This window comes from Bombina bombina, chromosome 10 (genome assembly GCF_027579735.1).
Source record: "Bombina bombina isolate aBomBom1 chromosome 10, aBomBom1.pri, whole genome shotgun sequence".
Classification (NCBI taxonomy): domain Eukaryota; kingdom Metazoa; phylum Chordata; class Amphibia; order Anura; family Bombinatoridae; genus Bombina; species Bombina bombina.
Window position 1 is genome coordinate 212,977,168 of NC_069508.1, and position 12,048 is coordinate 212,989,215.

The following is a 12,048-nucleotide window of genomic DNA, read 5'->3' on the forward strand; positions in this document are numbered from 1 at the left end:
GACAGAATTGGATCTTCCTTTTCCTTCGTCTTCCTTTAAGGAATTATTCCCGGTCCCGGACTCTCAATTGGAATTGTGGGGTTCCATCTCTAAGGTGGATGGCGCTATCTCCACGCTTGCCAAACGTACTACTATCCCGCTTCAGGATACCTCGTTCAGAGAGCCGATGGATAATAAGATGGAAACTTTTCTAAGAAAGATGTTCCAACATACGGGATACTTGTTTCAACCGGCAGCGGCTGTTGCCTCGGTTGCTGGAGCAGAATTGGATCTTCCTTTTCCCCTTCGTTTTCCTTTAAGGAATTATTCCCGGTCCCGGACTCTCAATTGGAATTGTGGGGTTCCGTCTCTAAGGTGGATGGCGCTATCTCCACGCTTGCCAAACGTACTACTATCCCGCTTCGGGATACCTCGTCGTTCAGAGAGCCGATGGATAAGAAGATGGAAACTTTTCTAAGAAAGATGTTCCAACATACGGGATACTTGTTTCAACCGGCAGAGGCTGTTGCCTTGGTTGCTGGAGCAGCTACCTACTGATGCGACTCCTTATTGGAATTAATCGAGGTGGAGGGTCCCCTCGACGTTATCCAGGAAAGAGTTAAAGCATTAAGAATGGCTAATTCTTTTATCTGTGATGCAAACATGCAGATTATTTGCCTAAATGCTAAGGTGTCTGGTTTATCAGTTCAGGCCCGTCGGGCGCTCTGGCTGAAGTCCTGGTCTGCGGACATGACTTCTAAGTCCAGACTTCTCTCCCTCCCTTTTAAGGGAAAGATTTTATTTGGTCCAGGCCTGGACTCCATTATCTCCACGGTTAAAGGGGGCAAGGGTGCCTTCCTACCGCAGGATAAAAAGTCTAAGGGACAAATATCTAATTTTCATTCCTTTCGTTCTGATAAATCCCAACGACACCAGACCTCCGCTAAGCCAGAGCAAACCAAGAGTACTTGGAAGCCTGCTCAGTCCTGAAATAAATCCAAGCAGAGCAAGAAGCCCACCGAGACTAAGTCGGCATGAAGGGGCGGCCCCCGATCCAGCGCTGGATCGTGTAGGGGCAGAGTGTCTCTCTTTTCAGACGCTTGGTTCACGGACGTGCAGGTTCCATGGGTCCTGGAGGTCATAGCTCAGGGATACAAGATAGGTTTCAAGTCTCATCCACCCAAGGCCACCTATCGCAGAAAAAAGGTTTGGGATACTATTCAAACCTTTTCGTGGTCCCAAAGAAGGAGGGAACTTTTCACCCGATCCTGGACCTAAAGTGCTTAAACAAATTTCTAAACGTCCCCTCGTTCAAGATGGAGACGATAGGGTCCATCCTTCCCTTAGTTCAGGAAGGACAGTTAGTGACCACTATAGATCTGAACGATGCTTACCTTCACGTTCCAATCCACAAGGACCACTTCCAGTTCCTAAGGTTTGCGTTCCTGGACCAGCACTTCTAGTTCATCGCACTTCCGTTTGGTCTAGCTACTGCTCCAAGAATTGTTACGAAGGTTCTAGGGGCTCTTCTAACCGTTGCCAGAACCAGGGGTATAGCAGTAGCTCCCTACTTGGATGATATTCTGGTACAAGCACCATCTTTTCGTCTGGCGGAGGACCATTCAGAATCTCTTCTCTCTCTTTTTTGATCTCATGGATGGAAGATAAACATAGAACAGAGTTCTCTTATTCCGAGCACCAGGGTAGACTTCCTGGGTACTATAATAGACTTCATATCCATAAGGATATTTCTAGCAGACCAGAGAAGTTGCAAGCTTGCTTTGGCATGTCTTGCCCTCCGGACCTCCTTAAGGCCCTCTGTGGCTCAGTGTATGGAGGTAATTGGTCTCATGGTGTCCAGCATAGACATCATTCCCTTTGCTAGGTTCCGTCTCAGACCGCTGCAACTGTGCATGCTGAAACAGTGGAACGGCGATCATTTGGATCTGTCTCAACAGATCTCTCTGGCCAACCGGTCAAGAGAATCGCTCTCTTGGTGGCTCTGTTCAGATCATCTGTCCCGAGGGACATCCTTCTTAAGACCATCCTGGGAGATTGTGACTACAGATACAAGTCTATCAGGATGGGGCCTGTGGTCTCAGGAGGAACGCTCCCTCCCGATCAACATTCTGGAACTTCGAGCAATCTTCAATGCTCTGAAGGCTTGACCCCTTTTGGGTTCGTCCGGGTTTATCAGATTCCAATCAGACAATATGACCTCTGTGGCTTACATCATCCATCCAGGGGGAACAAGAAGCTCCATAGCAATGAGGGAGGTATCTTGAATTCTGGAGTGGGCAGAGGCCCACAGCTTTTTGCTGTCAGCGATCCACATTCCGGGTGTGGACAACTGGGAAGCGGATTTTCTTAGCAGACAATCCTTTTATCCGGTGGAATGGTCTCTCCATCCCGAAGTGTTTGCGGAGATGTGCAACAAGTGGTGGACGCCGAAGATAGATTACGCGGCGTCTCGTCTCAATACCAAGCTACCCAGATATGGGTCGAGGTCCAGGGATCCTCATGCGGAGCTAATAGATGCATTAGCAGTGCCTTGGAGGTTCAGTCTAAATTACCTTTTCCCGCCATTACCACTTCTTCCTCGTGTAGTAGCCCGCATCAAGCAGGCATCAGTGATACTGATTGCTCCATCGTGGCCGCGAAGGATGTGGTTCGCGGACCTAGTGAGGATGTTGTCTTCTCCATGGAAGTTACCTTGTGGCAGGGATCTGCTGGAACAGGTTCCTTTTGTTCATTAAAATTTAGATTATCTGAGGCTGACTGCATGCTTAGAGAGGTTTTTCTGAGAGAGTGATTAATACTCTCATTTAAGCTCGTAAGCCGGTTACTCGTCGCATCTATCATAAGGTGTGGAGAACCTACTTATTCTGGTGTGAAGAACGTGGGTTTTCCTGGCATAAAGTTAAGGTTGCCAGGATCCTATCATTTCTCCAGGATGGATTAGAGAATGGTCTTTCTGACAGTTCCCTAAGGGGACAGATTTCAGCCCTATCTGTTTTACTGCACAAGAGGCTCTCTGAGCTTCCTGATGTACAGTCCTTTGTTATGGCTCTGATTAGGATCAGACCTGTGTTTAGATCTAAGGCTCCTCCTTGGAGTCTAAATCTTGTTCTTAATGTAAATGTCCTAACAGTAAGGAATGATGCCGTGGACTCTCCTTATATTAAGAAGGAAAACATAAATTAAGCTTGCCAGATAATTTCCTTCTGTATAAGGAGAGTCCACGACCCCCACCCCGTGTTTTCGGATGAGCGGCCCTCTAAATTTTATTTTTCTTCTGGCACCATTTATACCCTGATATTTCTCCTACTGTTCCTTGTTCCCTCGGTAGAATGACTGGGGGATGGGGGAGAGGTAGTTGAGCCTGGTAAGCATAATTTATGTTTTTTAGGTGTATTTAGATACATTGTAAAATTAACTTTGATACATTCTATTTCTAATAATTAGGAGTCTTGTTATAATATTAGCAAAAACTTAAAGTGATGTTAAATCCTAGCGTTTGTGAAACACTAGGATTTACCAATGGAACAAATAAAGGGGACTTTCAGTCATGAAGTAAAATACTTCAGGGCCGATTTATTCAGTGTCGGGCGGACATGATCCGCTGTAGCTATCCCAATATTGCTATCCGCCGCCTCAGAGGTGGCGGATAAGTAAAGGAGCAGCGGTCTTAAGACCACTGCTTCTTAACTTATGTTTCCGGTGAGCCTGAAGGCTCGCACAGAAACTGTTGTATTCGCAGCTTGATAATTCGTCCCCTTCATGTTGAAAGTTCCTTTATTTGTTTGAAGCGTTTGCCGCGCTGAGCGCCTCAGGCAGCCCAAGGCAGTACATTATTTTGCTGAGAGGGGACGTTTCCACCTTTTAGGCAATAACAATGCGGGCTTTCCGAATTGGCACCAGTTGGGATGCACGGCTATTGGCTAAGAGGTGGAACAGTCACCTCACAGCAAATAGCAATCTGCCGTGAGCTGCTTAAGGAGCTCAGTGTGGCGAACGCTTCAGACAAATAAAGGTACTTCATCATGAAGTATTTTATACAGGTAGCCCTCAGTTTACGCCGGGGTTAGGTTCCAGAAGGAATGGTTGTAAATCGAAACCGTTGTAAATTGAAACCCAGTTTATAATGTAAGTCAATGGGAAGTGAGGGAGTTAGGTTCCAGGCCCCTCTCAAAATTGACATAAGTAACACCTAATAGATTATTTTTAAAGCTTTGAAATTAAGACTTTAAATGCTAAACAGCATTATAAACCTAATAAAATAGATTGTATCATCATCAAACTAAGTTTAATAAACAAAAACATTTGCTAAACCGCACCTAATAAAATGATCACACAAACACAGACTGTATCATCATCAATCTAAGTTTAATGAACAAAAACTAAATAATCACACAACAGACTGTATCATCATCAATCTAAGTTTAATGAACAAAAACTAAATAATCACACAACAGACTGTATCATCATCAAACTAAGTTTAATGAACAAAAACAAAACAATCACACAACAGACTGTATCATCATCACACTAAGTTTAATGAACAAAAACAAAATAATCACACAACAGACTGCATCATCATCACACTAAGTTTAATGAACAAAAAAATAATAATCACACAACAGACTGTATCATCATCACACTAAGTTTAATGAACAAAAACAAAATAATCACACAACAGACTGTATCATCATCAAACTAAGTTTAATGAACAAAAACAAAATAATCACACAGCAGACTGTATCATCATCAATCTAAGTTTAATGAACAAAAACACAATAATCACACAACAGACTGTATCATCATCACACTAAGTTTAATGAACAAAAACAAAATAATCACACAACAGACTGTATCATCATCACACTAAGTTTAATGAACAAAAACAAAATAATCACACAACAGACTGTATCATCATCACACTAAGTTTAATGAACAAAAACAAATAATCACACAACAGACTGTATCATCATCACACTAAGTTTAATGAATAAAAACAGATAATCACACAACAGACTGTATCATCATCAAACTAAGTTTAATGAACAAAAACAAAATAATTACACAACAGACTGTATCATCATCATCAAACTAAGTTTAATGAACAAAAACAAATAATCACACAAATACAGACTGTATCATCATCAAACTAAGTTTAATGAACAAAAACAAATAATCACACAACAGACTGTATCATCATCACACTAAGTTTAACCGTTTAATGAACGGACCATTTTTCAATTTTCTAACCCTTAATGACAATGGTTATTTTTACATTTCTGCAGTGTTTGTGTTTAGCTGTAATTTCCCTCTTACTCATTTACTGTACGCACACATATTATATACCGTTTTTCTCGCCATTAAATGGACTTTCTAAAGATACCATTATTTTCATCATGTCTTATAATTTACTAAAAAAAAAAAATATGAGGAAAAAATGGAAAAAAACACACTTTTCTCTTGTTAAGTGTATCCAGTCCACGGATCATCCATTACTTATGGGATATTAACTCCTCCCCAACAGGAAGTGCAAGAGGATTCACCCAGCAGAGCTGCTATATAGCTCCTCCCCTAACTGCCATTACCAGTCATTCTCTTGCACCCAACGAATAGATAGGATGTGTGAGAGGACTGTGGTGATTATACTTAGTTTCATACCTTCAATCAAAAGTTTGTTATTTTATAATAGCACCGGAGTGTGTTATTCCTTCTCTGGTAGAATTTGAAGAAGAATCTACCTGAGTTTTTCTATGATTTTAGCCGGAGTAGTTAAGATCATATTGCTGTTTCTCGGCCATCTGAGGAGAGGTAAACTTCAGATCAGGGGACAGCGGGCAGATTAATCTGCAAAGAGGTATGTAGCAGCTTATTATTTTCTGACAATGGAATTGATGAGAAAATTCTGCCATACCGATATAATGTAAACTCAGCCTTAAATGCAGTAGCAGCAACTGGTATCAGGCTGTCATGTATGTATATTTTACACTTCAGTATTCTGGGGAATGGCACTTCACTGGAATTATACTGTATGCATAAAACTTTAGCCTAATTTGCAGGGACTAGCAACAGGCTTTTTAATAACACTCAATTTATTAATGTTAAACGTTTTTTGCTGGCATGTAAAATCGTTTAATTTTCTGAGGTACTGGGTGAAAAAATGTTTTGGGCACTATTTTTTTCCACTTGGCAGTCGTTTTATTTAATTTATGACAGTTTACTGATCTCTCTCACTGTTATGTGTGAGGGGGAGGGGCCTTTTTTGGCGCTTTTGCTACGCATCAAAAAATTCAGTCAGAAGTTTATTGTCTTCCCTGCATGATCCGGTTCATCTCTACAGAACTCAGGGGTCTTCAAAACTTGTTTTGAGGGAGGTAATCACTCACAGCAGAGCTGTGAGATTGTAGTTGACTGTGATAAAAAAACGTTTATTTCTGTATTTTTTTTCTGCTATCAGGGTTAGTTATCCTTTGCTAATGGGAGCAATCCTTTGCTAAAATTGTGTTTTTTACAAAGATTTGATGCTATAACTTTGAATCAGGAGGAGAGTCTCCTACCAATAAACATTCTGGAATTGAGAGCAGTTCTCAATGTCCTTCTGGCTTGGCCCCAGTTAACAACTCGGGGGTTCATCAGGTTTCAGTCGGACAACATCACGACTGTAGCTTACATCAACCATCAGGGAGGGACAAGAAGCTCCCTAGCAATGATGGAAGTATCAAAGATAATTCGCTGGGCAGAGTCTCACTCTTGCCACCTGTCAGCAATCCACATCCCGGGAGTGGAGAACTGGGAGGCGGATTTCTTAAGTCGTCAGACTTTTCATCCGGGGGAGTGGGAAATTCATCCGGAGGTCTTTGCCCAAATACTTCGACGTTGGGGCAAACCAGAGATAGATCTCATGGCGTCTCGACAGAACGCCAAGCTTCCTCGTTACGGGTCCAGATCCAGGGATCCGGGAGCGGTTCTGATAGATGCTTTGACAGCACCTTGGACCTTCGGGATGGCTTATGTGTTTCCACCCTTCCCGATGCTTCCTCGATTGATTGCCAGAATCAAACAGGAGAGAGCATCAGTGATTCTAATAGCGCCTGCATGGCCACGCAGGACTTGGTATGCAGATCTAGTGGACATGTCATCCTGTCCACCTTGGTCGCTACCTCTGAAACAGGACCTTCTGATCCAGGGTCCCTTCAAACATCAAAATCTAATTTCTCTGAAGCTGACTGCTTGGAAATTGAACGCTTGATTTTATCAAAACGTGGTTTTTCTGAGTCAGTTATTGATACCTTAATACAGGCTAGGAAGCCTGTTACCAGAAAGATTTACCATAAGATATGGCGCAAATACTTATATTGGTGCGAATCCAAGAGTTACTCATGGAGTAAGGTTAGGATTCCGAGGATATTGTCTTTTCTACAAGAAGGTTTAGAAAAGGGTTTATCCGCTAGTTCCTTAAAGGGACAGATTTCAGCTCTGTCCATTCTTTTACACAAACGTCTGTCAGAAGTTCCGGACGTTCAAGCTTTTTGTCAGGCTTTAGCTAGGATCAAGCCTGTGTTTAAAACTGTTGCTCCACCATGGAGTTTGAACTTAGTTCTTAATGTTTTACAGGGGGTTCCGTTTGAACCCCTTCATTCCATTGATATCAAGTTGTTATCTTGGAAAGTTCTGTTTTTAATGGCGATTTCCTCGGCTCGAAGAGTCTCTGAGTTATCTGCCTTACATTGTGATTCTCCTTATCTGATTTTTCATTCAGACAAGGTAGTTCTGCGTACTAAACCTGGGTTCCTACCTAAGGTGGTCACTAACAGGAATATCAATCAAGAGATTGTGGTTCCATCTTTGTGTCCTAATCCTTCTTCGAAAAAGGAACGTCTGCTACACAATCTAGATGTAGTCCGTGCCCTGAAATTTTATCTACAGGCAACTAAGGATTTTCGACAAACGTCTTCCCTGTTTGTCGTTTATTCTGGTCAGAGGAGAGGTCAAAAAGCTTCGGCTACCTCTCTCTCCTTTTGGCTTCGTAGCATAATACGGTTAGCCTATGAGACTGCTGGACAGCAGCCTCCTGAAAGAATTACAGCACATTCTACTAGAGCTGTGGCTTCCACTTGGGCCTTTAAGAATGAGGCTTCTGTTGAACAGATTTGCAAGGCTGCAACTTGGTCTTCTCTTCATACTTTTTCCAAATTTTACAAATTTGACACTTTTGCTTCTTCGGAGGCTGTTTTTGGGAGAAAGGTTCTTCAGGCAGTGGTTCCTTCCGTATAAAGAGCCTGCCTGTCCCTCCCGTCATCCGTGTACTTTAGCTTTGGTATTGGTATCCCATAAGTAATGGATGATCCGTGGACTGGATACACTTAACAAGAGAAAACATAATTTATGCTTACCTGATAAATTTATTTCTCTTGTAGTGTATCCAGTCCACGGCCCGCCCTGTCACTTTAAGGCAGGTAATTTTTCCATTAAACTACAGTCACCACTGCACCCTATGGTTTTCCTTTCTCTGCATGTTTTCGGTCGAATGACTGGTAATGGCAGTTAGGGGAGGAGCTATATAGCAGCTCTGCTGGGTGAATCCTCTTGCACTTCCTGTTGGGGAGGAGTTAATATCCCATAAGTAATGGATGATCCGTGGACTGGATACACTACAAGAGAAATAAATTTATCAGGTAAGCATAAATTATGTTTTTCTAACTTTGACCCCCAAAATATGTTACACATCTACAATCACCAAAAAACACCCATGCTAAATAGTTTCTAAATTTTGTCCTGAGTTTAGAAATACCCAATGTTTACACGTTCTTTGCTTTTTTTGCAATTTATGGGGCAATAAATACAAGTAGCACTTCGCTATTTCCAAACCACTTTTTTTCAAAATTAGCGCTAGTTACATTGGAACCCTGATATCTGTCAGGAATACCTGAATATCCCTTGACATGTATATATTTTTTTTTAGAAGACAACCCAAAGTATTGATCTAGGCCCATTTTGGTATATTTCATGCCACCATTTCACCGCCAAATTCGATAAAAAAAAAAAAGTTCACTTTTTCACAAAATTTGTCACAAACTTTAGGTTTCCCACTGAAATTATTTACAAACAGCTTCTGCAATTATGGCACAAATGGTTGTAAATGCTTCTCTGGGATCCCCTTTTTTCAGAAATAGCAGACTTATATGGCTTTGGGGTTGCTTTTTGGTAATTAGAAGGCCGCTAAATGCCGCTGCGCACCACACGTGTTTTATGCCCAGGAGTGAAGGGGTTAATTAGGGAGCTTGTAGGGAGCTTGTAGGGTTAATTTTAGCTTTAGTGTAGTGTAGTAGACAACCCCAAGTATTGATCTAGGCCCATTTTGGTATATTTTATGCCACCATTTCACCACCAAATGCGAGCAAATAAAAAAAAAACTTTACATTTTTCACAATTTTAGGTTTCTCACTGAAATTATTTACAAACAGCTTGTGCTATTATGGCAGAAATTGTTGTAAAAGCTTCTCTGGGATCCCCTTTGTTTAGAAATAGCAGACTTATATGGCTTTGGCGTTGCTTTTTGGTAATTAGAAGGCGCACCACACGTTAATTATGCCCAGCAGTGAAGGGGTTAAATTAGGTAGCTTGTAGGGAGCTTGCAGGGTTAATTTTAGAGATCAGCCTCCCACCTGACACATCCCACCCCCTGATCCCTCCCAAACAGCTCTCTTCCCTCCCCCACCCCACAATTGTTCCCGCCATCTTAAGTACTGGCAGAAAGTCTGCCAGTACTAAATAAAAGAGTTTTTTTTTTTAAAATAAAAATAATAAAATATTTTAGCTGTGATGGACCCCTGCCTTAGCCCCAACCTCCCTGATCCCCCCTCCAGCTCTCTAACCCTCTCCCCTACCTAATTACCGCCATACCCAGTTTGGCCCCAAAAACCCCCCAAAAAGTATTTTTATTTTATTTTTTACTTAAAAACTATTTCTGTAGTGTAGCAGCCCCCCACAATACCCCCACCCCCTCCCAGATCCTTTTATATTTAAAAAAAAAAAAAATCCCTTTTTTTTCCCTTTCTGCCCTCATTCATTGGTGTCAGTGTGGCTAATGGGTGCACGTGCACGCGCACACGCACGCACCGTGCACGCGCACATGCACGCTCACGTGCACACTCACGTTCACGCACATCGTGCACGCGCGCACGCACCCTCACACCCGGCGGACACTGGCACCATCGCTACCGGTGCAGAGAGGGCCACAGAGTGGCTCTCTCTGCATCAGAGGCTTGTAAAGTGGTATTGCAGGATGCCTCCATATCGAGGCATCACTGCAATACCCTCAGAGCTGCTGGAAGCATTTGTGATCGCTTCCAGCACTCTGTTAGACAACAGACGTACCAGGTACGTCCATTGTCATTAACTGTTAGTTTTTGCATGACGTACCTGGTACGTCAGTTGTCATTAAGGGGTTACTGAACAAAAACAAAATAATCACACAACAGACTGTATCATCATCACACTAAGTTTAATGAACAAAAACACAATAATCACACAACAGACTATATCATCATCACACTAAGTTTAATGAACAAAAACAAATAATCACACAACAGACTGTATCATCATCACACTAAGTTTAATGAACAAAAACAAAATAATTACACAACAGACTGTATCATCATCACACTAAGTTTAATGAACAAAACACAATAATCACACAACAGACTGTATCATCATCACACTAAGTTTAATGAACAAAAACAAAATAATCACACAACAGACTGTATCATCATCACACTAAGTTTAATGAACAAAAACAAATAATCACACAACAGACTGTATCATCATCACACTGTTTAATGAACAAAAACAAATAATCACACAACAGACTGTATCATCATCAAACTACGTTTAATGAACAAAAACAAAATAATTACACAACAGACTGTATCATCATCAAACTAAGTTTAATGAACAAAAACAAATAATCACACAAACACAGACTGTATCATCATCAAACTAAGTTTAATGAACAAAAACAAATAGTCACACAAACACAGACTGTATCATCATCAAACTAAGTTTAATGAACAAAAACAAAATAATTACACAACAGACTGTATCATCATCACACTAAGTTTAATGAACAAAAACTAAATAATCACACAACAGACTGTATCATCATCACACTAAGTTTAATGAACAAAAACACAATAATCACACAACAGACTGTATCATCATCACACTAAGTTTAATGAACAAAAACACAATAATCACACAACAGACTGTATCATCATCAAAGTTTAATGAACAAAAACAAAATAATCACACAACAGACTGTACCATCATCAATCTAAGTTTAATGAACAAAAACACAATAATCACACAACAGACTGTATCATCATCACACTAAGTTTAATGAACAAAAACACAATAATCACACAACAGACTGTATCATCATCACACTAAGTTTAATGAACAAAAACTAAATAATCACACAACAGACTGTATCATCATCAAACTAAGTTTAATGAACAAAAACAAAATAATCACACAACAGACTGTATCATCATTAATATAAGTTTAATGAACAAAAACAAAATAATCACACAACAGACTGTATCATCACCAAACTAAGTTTAATGAACAAAAACAAAATAATCACACAACAGACTGTATCATCATCAAACTAAGTTTAATGAACAAAAACTAAATAATCACACAACAGACTGTATCATCATCACACTAAATTTAATGAAAAAAAACACAATAATCACACAACAAACTGTATCATCATCACACTAAGTTTAATGAACAAAAACAAAATAATCACACAACAGACTCTATCATCATCACACTAAGTTTAATGAACAAAAACAAAATAATCACACAACAGACTGTATCATCATCAGACTAAGTTTAATGAACAAAAAAAATAATCACACAACAGACTGTATCATCATCAAACTAAGTTTAATGAACAAAAACAAAATAATTACACAACAGACTGTATCATCATCACACTAAGTTTAACCCCTTAATGACGGACCATTTTTCAATTTTCTAACCCTTAAT